The sequence below is a fragment of the Coregonus lavaretus genome, assembly GCF_964263955.1.
Source record: "Coregonus lavaretus genome assembly, chromosome: 38".
NCBI lineage: Eukaryota > Metazoa > Chordata > Actinopteri > Salmoniformes > Salmonidae > Coregonus > Coregonus lavaretus.
In genome coordinates this window covers 7,336,937-7,351,367 of record NC_140025.1, presented here as the reverse complement: position 1 = coordinate 7,351,367, position 14,431 = coordinate 7,336,937, and the positions used below count along the sequence as shown (strand labels likewise).

The 14,431-nt window shown below is 44.5% G+C and overlaps 1 long non-coding RNA gene across 1 annotated transcript; it reads right to left on the bottom strand.

Moving 5' to 3' along the window:
* Positions 1 to 4,538: 4,538 nt before the first annotated feature.
* LOC311112430 lies at positions 4,539 to 4,945 on the bottom strand. The gene is made up of 2 exons (XR_014610874.1): positions 4,847 to 4,945; positions 4,539 to 4,762 (listed from the first exon to the last, which is right to left on the bottom strand). It is a non-coding gene; the product is annotated as an uncharacterized lncRNA (long non-coding RNA).
* Positions 4,946 to 14,431: the final 9,486 nt, after the last annotated feature.

Genomic DNA, 14,431 nt, shown 5'->3' with positions numbered 1-14,431 from the left:
TCCCGCACACCAGACTTCACTCCTGCAATCAAGGACAGACAGAGGGGAGGGAGAGAGCAGAGAGAGAGCTACCTAGCAGCAGTAGGCCTAACAGTACCCCCCCACTCTACGGACGCCACCTGGCGGCCGACAGGGTTTATCGGGATGTAACCTATGAAATTCATGGACCAGAGCAGGATCCACAATGAAGCTCCTGGGCACCCAGGAACGTTCCTCAGGACCATAACCCTCCCAATCCACCAGGTACTGGAAACAACGACCCCGGCGGCGAACATCCAGAAGTCGCCGGACAGTGTAGACAGGACCCCCACCCACGATCCTGGGCGGAGGAGGGGGACGAGAGGGCGGGCACAGAGGGCTAACAGACACAGGCTTAATCTGTGAAACATGAAAAGTGGAATGAACCCGTAGGGAGGCAGGAAGCTGTAGCTTAACTGCGCAGGGGTTAACAATAGACAGTATCTTGAACGGTCCTATAAAACGCGGCGCCATCTTCTTAGACTCCACTTTCAATGGAAGATCACGTGACTTAAGCCATACCTCTTGACCAGGAGAGTAACCGGGAGCCTGGGACCGGTGACGGTTGGCTTGCCTCTGCATGTATGACGAAGCTCGGGACAGAGCTACCCTGGCCTTCCTCCAGACCTTGAAGCAGCGGCGCATGTGGGACTGCACCGAGGGTACCGCCAGTTCCCTCTCTTGAGAAGGGAACAGGGGAGGTTGATAACCCAGAGCACACAGAAAGGGAGACAAACCAGAGGAAGCGTTAGTCAAGGTGTTATGAGCATATTCCACCCAGGGGAGCATGGAGCTCCATGACCCAGGGTTAGACCCTGTGACACAGCGGAGAGCGGTCTCCATCTCCTGGTTCGCTCTCTCGGCTTGCCCGTTGGTCTGGGGATGATATCCCGAGGACAGGCTGGATGTGATGCCCAAAGCTTTACAGAACGCCTTCCATACCTGGGAGACAAACTGGGGACCCCTGTCAGAGACAATATCAGAGGGTAAACCATGAGAGCGGAACACATGTTCAACCAAAATATCAGCCGTCTCTCTGGCCGTGGGCAGTTTAGGTAGAGCCAAAAAATGAGCGAACTTAGAAAAACGATCAATCACAGTAAAAATGACAGTCTTTCCGGACGAGGGGGGAAGTCCAGTGACAAAATCCATGGCAATGTGCGACCAGGGCCGGCTGGGTATTTGCAGAGGTCGTAGATGACCAGCGCTGGCCTGGGTGGAGTTTTTACTTCGTGCACATATCGTACAAGCAGCAATGAAGGCTCGAGTGTCCGCCTCCATCCTGGGCCACCAGAACTTCCGTCGCACAAAGTCAAGGGTCCGCGTAACTCCAGGGTGACAGGTAAGGGGAGACGAGTGAGCCCACTGAAGTACCTGGGAGCGAACAGCCTCAGGGACAAACAACCGGTTAGGAGGACCCCTCCCAGGGTCAGCTTGATGATGTTGAGCCTGTCTAACAATCCCCTCAATGTCACATGTGATGGCCGCAATACTGCAGGTAGGAGGCAAGATGGGTTCAGGGTTACTACCAGTATCAACAGCCGAATGAACACGAGACAGGGCGTCAGGCTTGACGTTGCGTGACCCAGGACGGTAAGACAGAGAAATTGAATCTCCCAAAAAATAGTGCCCACCTGGCTTGACGGGGGTTGAGCTGCTTCGCTGACTGGATGTATACCAGATTCTTATGATCCGTCCAAACGATGAAGGGTTGTTCCGCCCCCTCCAACCAATGCCGCCACTCCTCGAGAGCCAGCTTGACGGCGAGCAGTTCACGATTGCCAACATCATAATTCCTCTCTGCCTGAGAAAGTTTCCTTGAAAGAAAAGCACAGGGATGCAGTTTGTTATCTTCAGGAGAACGTTGTGACAACACCGCACCTACCCCAGTGTCGGATGCATCCACCTCTACGACAAACTGGCGGTCGGGGTCCGGCTGCATCAGAATGGGAGCCGAGGCGAAGCGATGTTTCAGTTCTTCGAACGCTGATTCGGCCCCTTCATTCCAAGCGAACGGTCGTGAGATGGAGGTGAGAGCGGTGAGTGGCGCCGCAATGCGGCTGTAGTCGTTGATGAACCTCCTGTAGAAGTTCGCAAACCCCAGGAATCGTTGAAGTTGTTTGCGGGTGGAGGGGGCTGGCCAGTCCGTGACAGCAGAGATCTTAGCTGGGTCCATCCGCAACTCCCCCTGAGCTATTATGTAACCCAAAAAAGAGGTCTCAGACACATGAACCTCACATTTCTCCATCTTCACAAATAGCTTGTTCTCCAACAACCTTTGCAACACCTGGCGCACATGCAGTTCATGTTCCTGGGAGGACTCAGAGAAAATCAGGATATCATCCAGATAGACAAAAACAAAACGATTCAACATGTCCCGAAGGACATCGTTCACTAGTGCCTGAAACACAGCAGGGGCATTAGACAACCCAAAAGGCATGACCAGATACTCAAAATGTCCCAAGGGTGTGTTGAAGGCAGTCTTCCATTCATCACCTTTACGAATGCGCACCAGGTGATACGCATTTCGTAGATCCAGTTTGGTAAAGATAGTTGCACCATGTAGGAGGGGAAAAGCAGAATTAATTAGAGGCAGAGAATATTTGTTCTTAATGGTGATGTTGTTAAGTCCACGGAAATCAATACAGGGTCTGAGGGTCTTATCCTTCTTTCCAACAAAAAAGAATCCTGCTCCTACAGGTGACGAGGAAGGACGAATAATACCTGCCGCCAAGGAGTCCCGAATGTAGTTCTCCATAGCCTCCGTCTCCGGGCGTGAGAGATTGTACAGGCGACTGCTGGGGAGAGGGGCTCCTGGCTGGAGGTCAATGGCGCAGTCGTAAGGCCGGTGAGGAGGAAGAGAAGTAGCTCTGTGTTTGCAGAAAACGGATGCCAGGTCATGATACACGTCAGGGACAGCAGAGAGATCCATGGACTCCAGTGGAGGTTGAGGCACAGTGCTGGCAGGGGTCTGAGCAGAACACAAACAATTCACATGACAAAATGTGCTCCATGAAACAATTCTACCTGTCATCCAATCAATGTGTGGATTGTGTCTTATGAGCCAGGGGATACCAAGGACCAGGGGAGTCTGAGGGCAGTCAATGATGTGAAACTGAATGTTCTCCTGATGATTACCCGACACTCTGAGACAAACAGGCACAGTCTGATGAGTAATACGGGTCAACAATTGTCCATTTAGACCCTTAGCCTGCAGCGGATGGTCCATAGGTACGGTCTCTAAATCCATTTGTTGAGCCAACTCTCGATCCAAAAAGCTTTCATCGGCACCAGAGTCAACCAGCGCACTAACAGGGAAATCCTGGGACTGCCACTGGAGGGATGCCTGGAGCAGAATGCGGGGAGAAGAGGAAGAATCCGCTGCTCGGCTCACCAAAACTTCTCCCATTAATGATGAGCCGGCCTTTTTCCCGGACGAACTGGGCAGGAAGGAACGAAATGACCAGCTTCTCCACAATACAGGCAGACCCGAGCCTGAATACGACGTGCCCGCTCCTCTGAGGACAACCGTGCACGACCCACCTCCATGGCTTCGGATTCAGTGCTCCTAGTATCGACTCGGGAAGACTCGGCCCTCTCCTTAGGGAAGAGGCGGGGAGGAGTTGGTTGACGACAGACAGGTTGCTTGGAACTACCACTCCTCTCCCGGCGGCGCTCCCGAATCCGATTATCCAACCTGATGGTGAGTGAAATAAGATTATCCAGCGTAGGCGATTCATCATATGACACCAATTCATCCTTCAAGGTCTCAGCCAAAGCATTAATGAACACTCCTTGTAATGCCTCGTCATTCCAACCACTCACTGCCGCTAAAGTTCGAAACTCCACTGCCATCTCCGCCACACTGCGAGACCCCTGCCGAAGAGACAACAAACGTTTAGCAGCCTCCTTGCCCCGTACAGGGTGGTCGAAAACCTTCCTCATCTCAGTGGTGAAGGCAACGTAAGCGTTGCAAATGTCCGACTGGCTCTCCCAGACCGCGGATCCCCAGGAACGAGCGGAACCGCTAGTAGAGTTGATAAGGTAGGCAATACGGGCTCTTTCGGAGGCGTAGGTGAGGGGCTGTTGTTCAAACACCAACGAGCACTGAGTCAAAAAATCACCACAGGTTCCCATGTTCCCGTCATAGCGCTCTGGAGCAGGAACAAAAGGCTCTCTGATCTGGGCTGGAGGGGCAAGAAAAACAGGCGGAGCAGGAGAAGGAGCAATTTGTATGCCATGCACGAGGGGTGCATTATTAACTTGAGTAGTAAGGGCAGACACTTGATTGGTGAGTAATTGAACCTGATTAAGCAGCACCTGACTGTTCTCAGAAATAGTCTTAAACAAGGTATGATGTTGGCCAAGTAAAATGCCCTGATTGGCTATGGCAGTCCGAATCTGAGTGCACTCTGGGGTGGTATCCGAGCTACTGTCTGCTGGGTTCATGTTGGTCAGATCATACTGTCACGATTTAACTAGGTATAAACCCAAATGCAGACAACTACACCGAGCCAGAGAAGGTTTAACAGGTTTATTTACAAAAGTTCAATTTGTCCAGGTTTCCAATAATAGGGGAAGAGCAAGTCCAGGTTAACAGGGAGGGTAACAGATCCAGGTTCAGAGCAGGAGTGGTACCGTAACGTCCTAGTGTCCGTGGTGAGTCCAAAAGGAAGGTCCGGTAGTGGTAAGCAGGATGGTGGTGGCAGGAGTGAAGCGGAGGCAGGAGTCAGGTTCCAATAATCTGTGGCACAGGAGAAAAGTAACTAGAACAGGCCAAAAACACAAAGGGCGAAAACAAGCAGGTTGAGTCAACAGCGAAACTAACATGGTAGTCTTGACTATGATCTGACGATGAGTGGCAAGTTTGACCGGGTCTTAAAGGCTGAGGTGATTATGGTGAATGAGCTGCAGCTGGAACCCTGACTCCCGCACACCAGACTTCACTCCTGCAATCAAGGACAGACAGAGGGGAGGGAGAGAGCAGAGAGAGAGCTACCTAGCAGCAGTAGGCCTAACAGGTTGTTGGCCAAGATCTTGCGATACATGGCCCCATCCATCCTCCCCTCAATACGGTGCAGTCGTCCTGTCCCCTTTGCAGAAAAGCATCCCCAAAGAATGATGTTTCCACCTCCATGCTTCACGGTTGGGATGGTGTTCTTGGGGTTGTACTCATCCTTCTTCTTCCTCCAAACACGGCGAGTGGAGTTTAGACCAAAAAGCTCTATTTTTGTCTCATCAGACCACATGACCTTCTCCCATTCCTCCTCTGGATCATCCAGATAGTCATTGGCAAACTTCAGACGGGCCTGGACATGCGCTGGCTTGAGCAGGGGGACCTTGTGTGCGCTGCAGGATTTTAATCCATGACGGCGTAGTGTGTTACTAATGGTTTTCTTTGAGACTGTGGTCCCAGCTCTCTTCAGGTCATTGACCAGGTCCTGCCGTGTAGTTCTGGGCTGATCCCTCACCTTCCTCATGATCATTGATGCCCCAAGAGGTGAGATCTTGCATGGAGCCCCAGACCAAGGGTGTACTCCCGAGTGGGGCAGTGGTCTAAGGCAGTGCTAGCTGTGCCACTAGAGATCCTGGTTCAGATCCAGGCTCCGACCGGGAGACCCATGGGGCAGCGCACAATTGGCCCAGGGAAGGGCATGGATGTAGCTCAGTTGGTAGAGCATGGTGTTTGCAATGCCAGGGTTGTGGGTTTGTTTCCCATGGGGGGCCAGTATGAAATTAAAAAATAATACAAATGTATGCACTCACTAACTGTAAGTCGCTCTGGATAAGAGTGTCTGCTAAATGACTAAAGAAAAAATATATATATATATATATCTTGAACTTCTTCCATTTTCTAATAATTGTGCCAACAGTTGTTGCCTTCTCACCAAGCTGCTTGCCTATTGTCCTGTAGCCCATCCCAGCCTTGTGCAGGTCTACAATTTTATCCCTGATGTCCTTACACAGCTCTCTGGTCTTGGCCATTGTGGAGAGGTTGGAGTCTGTTTGATTGAGTGTGTGGATAGGTGTCTTTTATACAGGTAACGAGTTCAAACAGGTGCAGTTAATACAGGTAATGAGTGGAGAACAGGAGGGCTTCTTAAAGAAAAACTAACAGGTCTGTGAGAGCCGGAATTCTTACTGGTTGGTAGGTGATCAAATACTTATGTCATGCAATAAAATGCTAATTAATTACTTAAAAATCATACAATGTGATTTTCTGGATTTTTGTTTTAGATTCCGTCTCTCACAGTTGAAGTGTACCTATGATAAAAATTACAGACCTCTACATGCTTTGTAAGTAGGAAAACCTGCAAAATCGGCAGTGTATCAAATACTTGTTCTCCCCACTGTATTTGTAATTCATACAGAGGGTTTAAAAATAAGGTTTTCGTGTATGAACAAAGACGTGTTCATGGCATGTCTTATAATGCATTATAACTGCCTCACAATGCATTACATGCAGGCTTTACGTAGTGTTACCACATGTTCATAATACAAGATTTATGATAGCCTACCCCTTAATCCTTCAGCTGAATTGTTCAGATGCATCAAAGATCCCAGCAATAAGACCAGCTATAAGCTGACGAAACATGACCATATAGATAAGATGTAATGTGGAATGGCTTTCCGCTTCAGCCCGGCTCACATTTCTCCAAGCTATTACTGAGCAATCTTGTCTCTCAATTGCCTCAATATTGAGCAATCAGGCACCAGAAGGGTACAAGTCTAGCTGATGATGGCTAGCCACATTTCTAATGACAAAGAAAATGAACAGAGAGAGAGGGACAGAGGATACGTGCCAAATGGCACCCTATTCCCTATATAGTGCACTACTTTTGATCAGAGCCCTATTAGCCCTGGTCAAAAGTAGTGCACTACATAGGGAATAGAGTGCCATTTGGGATGCAGAGAGAGAATGTTTTTCTGAACCATATACATAGGATGGATCATGGAGGATATCCCACTCATCTCTACAGTGAAGCAAAAGTATCATGGATGGACATGTCACCTTATGACAGGTCTTCTGTCATGTTTACAACTGTAATGGAGGTGGTTTGTTGATCTACACTAGCATTATGGGTAGCCTTGACTCAGTAGACTGAGACCTTGTAGACTTGTTCTAGCTCCCTGAGGCTTTAGCTCAGTGGGTAATATGGTTATAAGGTACATGGGATGATCCCGGTTCCCCGTCAACCATACAACAACCACATTATTGTAAAATAAAATGTTACTGCATTGACTAGCACTACACTCTAAGAAAAAAGGGTTCCAAAAGGGTTCTTCGGCTGTCCCCATAGGAGAACCCTTTTTGGTTCCAAGTAGAAACCTTTTGGGTTCCATGTAGAACCCTCTGTAGAAATGGTTTAATCTGGAACCAAAAAGTGTTTTTCAAAGGGTTCTCCTATGTGGACAGCCAAATAAATATTTTAGGTTCTAGATAGCACCTTTTTTTTGTAAGAGTGTACTGGTCTGTGAATCTTTCCAAATGTTAGCACCAAGGGAGGGGGGGTGTCACCTTCTTTCCAGGGGCCTACTCAACCAGAGCTTATCTATTCACACTATCTAGTATACATCTGTAGAGCATCTTGGCACAAGGAATAGGATGTTTGCCACCTACATCATGGAGGCAACATCGGATGGCATAAAAACATGTGCTGGTGGTCTCAGGGCAATTCGCAGGATTTGGTACGTTAATTTGATTCTTCCATTTAGTATGATATAGTACGTTACGTTTGGTTACAATAAGAATAGAATAGCGGTTATACAATATCATACAAATTAGAGGATGTATAGTATCATATGTCTTACCCGGCGGTACAATATATACGAATTGGATAACATTACTTATCATTCATCTCGGAGGACATATACTAGTATAAAGTGCATTCGGAAAGTGTTCAGACCCCTTCACTATTTCCACATTTTGTTACATTATAGCCTTATTCTAAAATGGATTAAATTAATTTTGTTCCTCATCAATCTACACACAATACCCCATAATAACAAAGTGAAAACAGGTTGTTGTAATTTTTTGCAAATGTATTAAAAATAAAAATAAACAGAAATACCTTATTTACATAAGTATTCAGACCCTTTGCAATTATTATTACATTATAGTAATATAGCAGACACTCTTATCCAGAGCGACTTACAGTTAGTGAGTGCATAATTTTTTTTATACTGGTCCCCCGTGGGAATCAAACCCACAACCCTGGCATTGCAAGCACGATGCTCTACCAACTGAGCTACACAGGACTACCTGCAATGAGACTCAAAATTTAGCTCAGGTGCATCCTGTTTCCATTGATCATCCTTGAGATGTTTTTACAACTTGATTGGAGTCCAGCTGTGGTAAATTCAATTGATTGGACATGATTTGGAAAGGCACACACCTGTCTATATAAGGTCCCACAGTTGACAGTGCATGTCAGAGCAAAAACCAAGCCATGAGGTCGAAGGAATTGTCCGTAGAGCTCCGAGACAGGATTGTGTCGAGGCACAGATCTGGGGAAGGGTACCAAAACATTTCTGCAGCATTGAAGGTCCCTAAGAACACACTGGCCTCCATCATTCTTAAATGGAAGAAGTTTGGAACCACCAAGACTCTTAGAGCTGGCCACCTGGCCAAACTAAGCAATCGGGGGAGAAGGGCCTTGGTCAGGGAGGTGACCAAGAACACGATGGTCACTCTGACAGAGCTTCAGAGTTCCTCTGTGGAGATGGGAGAACCGTCCAGAAGGATAACCATTTCTGCAGCACTCCACCAATCAGGCCTTTATGGTAGAGTGGCCAGACAGAAACCACTCCTCAGTAAAAGGCACATGACTGCCCGCTTGGAGTTTGCATCATGCTGTGGGGATGTTTTTCAGTGGCAGGGACTGGGAGACTAGTCAGGATTGAGGGAAAGATGAACATAGCAAAGTACAGAGAGATCCTTGATGAAAACCCCAAATACAGGTGTGCCAAGCTTGTAGCGTCATACCCAAGAAGACTCAAGGCTGTAATCGCTGCCAAAGGTGCTTCAACAAACTACTGAGTAAAGAGTCTGAAAACGTATGTAAATGTACTATTTCAGTTTTTTTATTTTATACATTTGCAAACATTTCTAAAAACATATTTTTGCTTTGTCATTATGGCATATTGTGTGCAGATTGATGAGGGGAAAAAATATATTTAACACATTTTAGAATAAGGCTGTAACATAACAAAATGTGGAAAAAGTGAAGGGGTCTGTATGTCTTTCTCTGAGACCAGGCTGGTTAGGATAATTTTAGTAAAAGGTAAGGATAATTCGTTTAAGGTTAGGAAGGGGAAGGGTTAGCTAAAATTCGACAGTTGTATCCGACGCAACTCAACCTTTGGATTGCTAGACGGTTGCATTACACGCACACCCATCCTCCCCGACCAACCTCCCTACTTTCGTTTCTGTCTTAAGTAACCAGACCATTAGTACATATCATACATGTTGGAGGTGCGCACAAATACATATAATATCCGTCGTAAGGATCTGAGGCCAGCCTAAAGCAGGAGCAAGCAGGCATACACTGTATAAGGACAGCAAAAGTCATGGAAAGGCAGGAGAAGACATTTTCAGTTTTTCCTCCTTTGTGGGCTTCTTGTGACCTGGCCAATCTTGGGAGGGAATCAGACAGCTGTGAAATTGCCCTTGACCAATTACAGGCCATCAGGTGAAAGTGAACCTCACAAAACAACAATCTCTAGAAGACTTAAAACATTTTTTGTTTATGGTCTCTGTGGACAGACTGCCTCACAGCAACTAAAAGCAATGCCACTGTGACCTTCATATAAAATACTACTTATTTCCCCCTTATATTCGCACCTAATCTGATTCACAGTCGATCTTCTACAACCAGTGAGATATGTCAAGGGCATAGCATGGTAAAGTATGAATTCGACATATTGAATGCTCAGTCACCAGCCTCTTGGATACCAGTACAGATTAAGGATCTTAATTTGATCACTCTGTTGCAGGAGAACATTCCTGCAATGCAGGAATTCAAACTTGTAATGTATTTGACATTCAAAAAGGCTTCTGAAGTTTGTAATTTCTACTTTGAATTTTCAGTCTTGATTTTCCCTTACGAAAAATGTATCAAACCCTACGAAAATGTCCATGAACTATAATCCACATAATTCACATTTCTTTGTTGCAGGTTGCTTTTTAGAATAGTTTGTTTTAAAATGTATGTTTCTGCATGCACATTGATTGATTAGTTGATCTTATATTACACAAAGATAAATAAAAACATTCTTAACTAATCCAATCTGTAATTGGTTGGACTTATTTCACCCATTATTGAGATGGTTATGTCAGTTTACATGGTTTAGTCCCATTTATCAATCTTCTCTACCTTGGCAGTCATTCTAACTGCAGATTGCGGGTGATTAAAAGTTCAAATTGTTGGATTTCCTAACTCTAGTGATGGGAAACCGAGGCTCTCTGAAGGCTTCGCCGCTTTCACCAAATTGTGTCGAAAACGGTTCATTACTCGGAGCTTCATTATCTGTTCACAATACATATTAGTGACACCTGCTGGTCAGCAATAAATAGCAGCATGTGATTATCTTCTTTTTTTTCTCCACTGTTTTCATTAAAAGTTTGTGGTGCAGCGGTAAGTAATTGGCTTTAGTCGCCTTTAAATAATCAGTTGAATACCAGGTTTCCATCTTACATCATGCTTCCCTTTTTTGCCTTCAGGTTTACTACTTTTCAAAACTGAATCTATGGCATTGTTTAGAATGCTTAAGACAGAAGCTTATACTATATTAAATAAAACAAAATATTTGAACAACAGTGCAGAAAGTGTGGTTTCAACATAAAACAATTTTCAAAATATTGTGCCTTCAATAGGATTTGACCTTCTACCCTCATGTCTCTAAACGTTCCATAGTTCCCTACTCTACCTGCTAAGCTACCAGTCAGGTGAACCTTTTTGTCCAAAATCCTAACTATATTTGTTAGTACAGTGTCCAGTAGAGGTTGGTGTTTGAAAGCAGAATTGAAAAAAGCACCGGAACCTCTGCGAAATCAATGGGATCTCGCATTTTTTGCACACGGTTTGAAAAAGCACGTGATCAAATGAAGCTTCGGACATCAGTGATGACATACTTCTGATAAAGTGATACACGCATCGGCACACTGCTTCGAAGTTAACTGCTTAGCGATTTTGATGCATGCCTTGGAGCTCCAGAATCAAACGTAACATCACTACCTAACTCTGGCTGGATTCCAATAGGAATAATATAACACTTTGCAAGGCAGCATAATATGACTTGCCAAAGTGGCCTGCAAACCAGGAGTTTCAGACCACTGTGCTATGGTAAAACTAGACTGTCGAAGCATGGTATTGTCAAAAAAAGTAATGCATTGTCATATAATAAATAATTACATTTTTATCATATTAACTTAGGCACTCACTTGGTGAAGGCTACAGGACTGAGAGCCATCGAATGCAACAACCATGTCTCTGTCACTAGAAAACACAGTCATGGGTGGTACTGGTACCTCTAAAATTCACTCAATAGGCACCCTGGGAAATAAATATGCAAATAATGCTTTACATCCTACAGTGTTAAACCAACACCCCAAAACTAGTTACTGTAACACCATAGATGTTAACACTGAGAAAGTTATATTATTATTATATTATTATATTATTAAAGTGTAACAGCATCAGCTCTAATAAAGTATTCATTTAAGTCGGAATTTGCAAAACCCATGGTGTTAGTGACCCAACAGTCTTGGGGTGTAAGTTTATCAACACTTTGAAAAGTGTGAGTTTAATCCTATTTTGGTGGGGTCACATATAATAACTAAGAAAGTGCCAATGTATATTACTCATTCTATGCTGCATGCAGAATACAATTAATCCTGGACTTCTCTGACATCATGACCTCAGGGGATTCAATCTGCCATTGGTCATTGAATATCTTAAAACCTTTCACATGGACCGATTACTACTGTAATAAGATGTCTCATTGGAAAGAAGACCATCTTCTGTTATGTGTATGCATTGTATATTTTCTGTACATTTACTCATCTATTCTACATTCTTTTGGGACAGTGCATTTCTAGATGTTTCTACAGGTTTTATAGATGGTACATTATTTTTGCTGTCCCAAAAAAATATGTTCTTTTTCAGATCTGTGCACTTTTAATTGGAATGTGGGTGACAATAAGACCACGTGTCTACTGTTGTGTAACAGACCATGTAATGTCATTAAAAAGTTAATTATGCACAGGGTGAGATCCTAAGAGCTGGCTGATTCACACTCTAGTAAGTCTAATAGGAATGGCACAGGATGTGTACACATCTCCTATACAGCACAACAACATGGCATTATCAGAAGTATGTTTAGTTATCAAATTCCTAACAACTTCGATTGGCATGGCAGTAAAGTTCATATTTCACATAGAATATATATTTACCATTATTTAATTGGATCCAGTTATCTTTGTATTGAACCTGAAACTAGTCCTTCAAAGTGCCTTTAAATGACATGAAAACACAACAAATGAACAACAAAACTTTGATTATTTGGATGGATGGTATATTTGTCCTGTCCAACCTGAGTTGGTGAAAACAGAATAGGGCTTGTTTAACGTTGTTCTAAACCTTCCATCTGGCCTTCCAGGGTTAAGGCTGCATGTGTTCCCACAGAAAACAGATGTTGACAGCCAACCCAACTGAGCACTGCACTATGTTATCTATGGAACAATGCTCTTATATGAACCAGGATGCACTTCAGAGAGAGAGAGAGAGAGAGAGAGTGTGTGTGTTTGTTTGTTTAGAGGCATGACTGTATTTATTATTTTGTATTGTAGTGATTCGCTACATTGGTGTCAGAAGTGGAATGGCACCAGTGAGGCCATCAGAACGAACGGCCTGGACGTGTAAGTGGGCTAAGTAGTTGAAACACGGGGACGTGGCTTCCGGTTCGGAGGGGGGAGCATAGCTTTCCTCGCTATATGAGCCACGTTACAATTCCCACGAGGTGATTTAACCCTATTGTCGCGATGCGTAGAGTGCCTCTCCGTTCGCTACAGTACACTCAAGGGATTTTGGTCGATGTTGTAAACTGGTGGTGGTGAAGTGCCCTGTGCTTTGTATGTGAATAATCACTATCACTGTTATCAATTGCACATTGTTTGTCTATTGGTTAGGTTTACAACAAATAGTCACTTATCAAATACAATACAGTCTACAGATCATTGTAATGTCTGAACTAAACTGTAAAGTATGTTCATTTGATCAAGTCTACTGATCGTGAAAATATGGACATATGTATTGCACAATATATTTAATGAGATATTTAATGAGAGAAGAAACCAAAAGTATAAAAGTACAGAGAGCGCAGCAAGATCTGAAATATTATCGCAAATAAGTCATTTATAAATGACATGATTTATTCATGGTTTTAGAGGATCTGACCATACAATTTCAAATGGATACTGTTGTAGGATGGATAACTTCACTTTAAATCCAAATGGCCTTGCTGGATTAACGGTGCAGAGACTATATGAGAGAGATTAGGATTAGCATTAGTATATGATGACTAACACATGTTACAATGCAATAATCTATAAATTATATGCCATTTAGCAGACGCTTTTATCCAAAGCGACTTACAGTCATGCGTGCATACATTTTTGTGTATGGGTGGTCCCGGGGATCGAACCCACTACCTTGGCGTTACAAGCGCCGTGCTCTACCAGTTGAGCTACAGAGGACCACAATCTGTGATAGGCAATCACAATCAAATGCTAAACAGCGTCTAATTAAATATAGGCCTGATGAGTTTATTATGGCATCTGAACTGAACAATCTATATGCGTCAAATTTGTTGGTGTCATGATTTGAAGCTATAGTGTGAAAGCACAGCGGGATATGCAAGCCCTGGCCAACGCTACGACGCGCCTGGAGCTGCAGGTTGTGCTGAATCTCTCTCTCTCTCTCTCTCTCTCTCTCTCTCTCTCTCTCTCTCTCTCTCTCTCTCTCTCTCTCTCGCGCTCTCTCTCTCTTTCTCTCTTTCTCTCTCTCTCTCTCTCGCTCTCTCTCTCTCTCTCTTTCTCTCTTTCTATCTCTCTCTCTCTCTCTCTCTCTCTCTCTCTCTCTCGCGCTCTCTTTCTCTCTCTTTCTCTCTCTCTCTCTCTCTATCGCTATCTATTTGACAGTTACTCTCTCACACATATATACACACACACACACACACACACTTGAAAATGAAGCAGGTGAGATGCTCACTGCGTGCTCAAAATTCTGATTGATTTCCCATTGGAGTCGCGACGATGCTAGTGCGTTGGAACGCACCAGAAGTAACCACCAATCCTTGATGAAGAACGTAAAGCTATTGTCCTTATAAATAGCGACTTTTGTTGCTTTGGAAA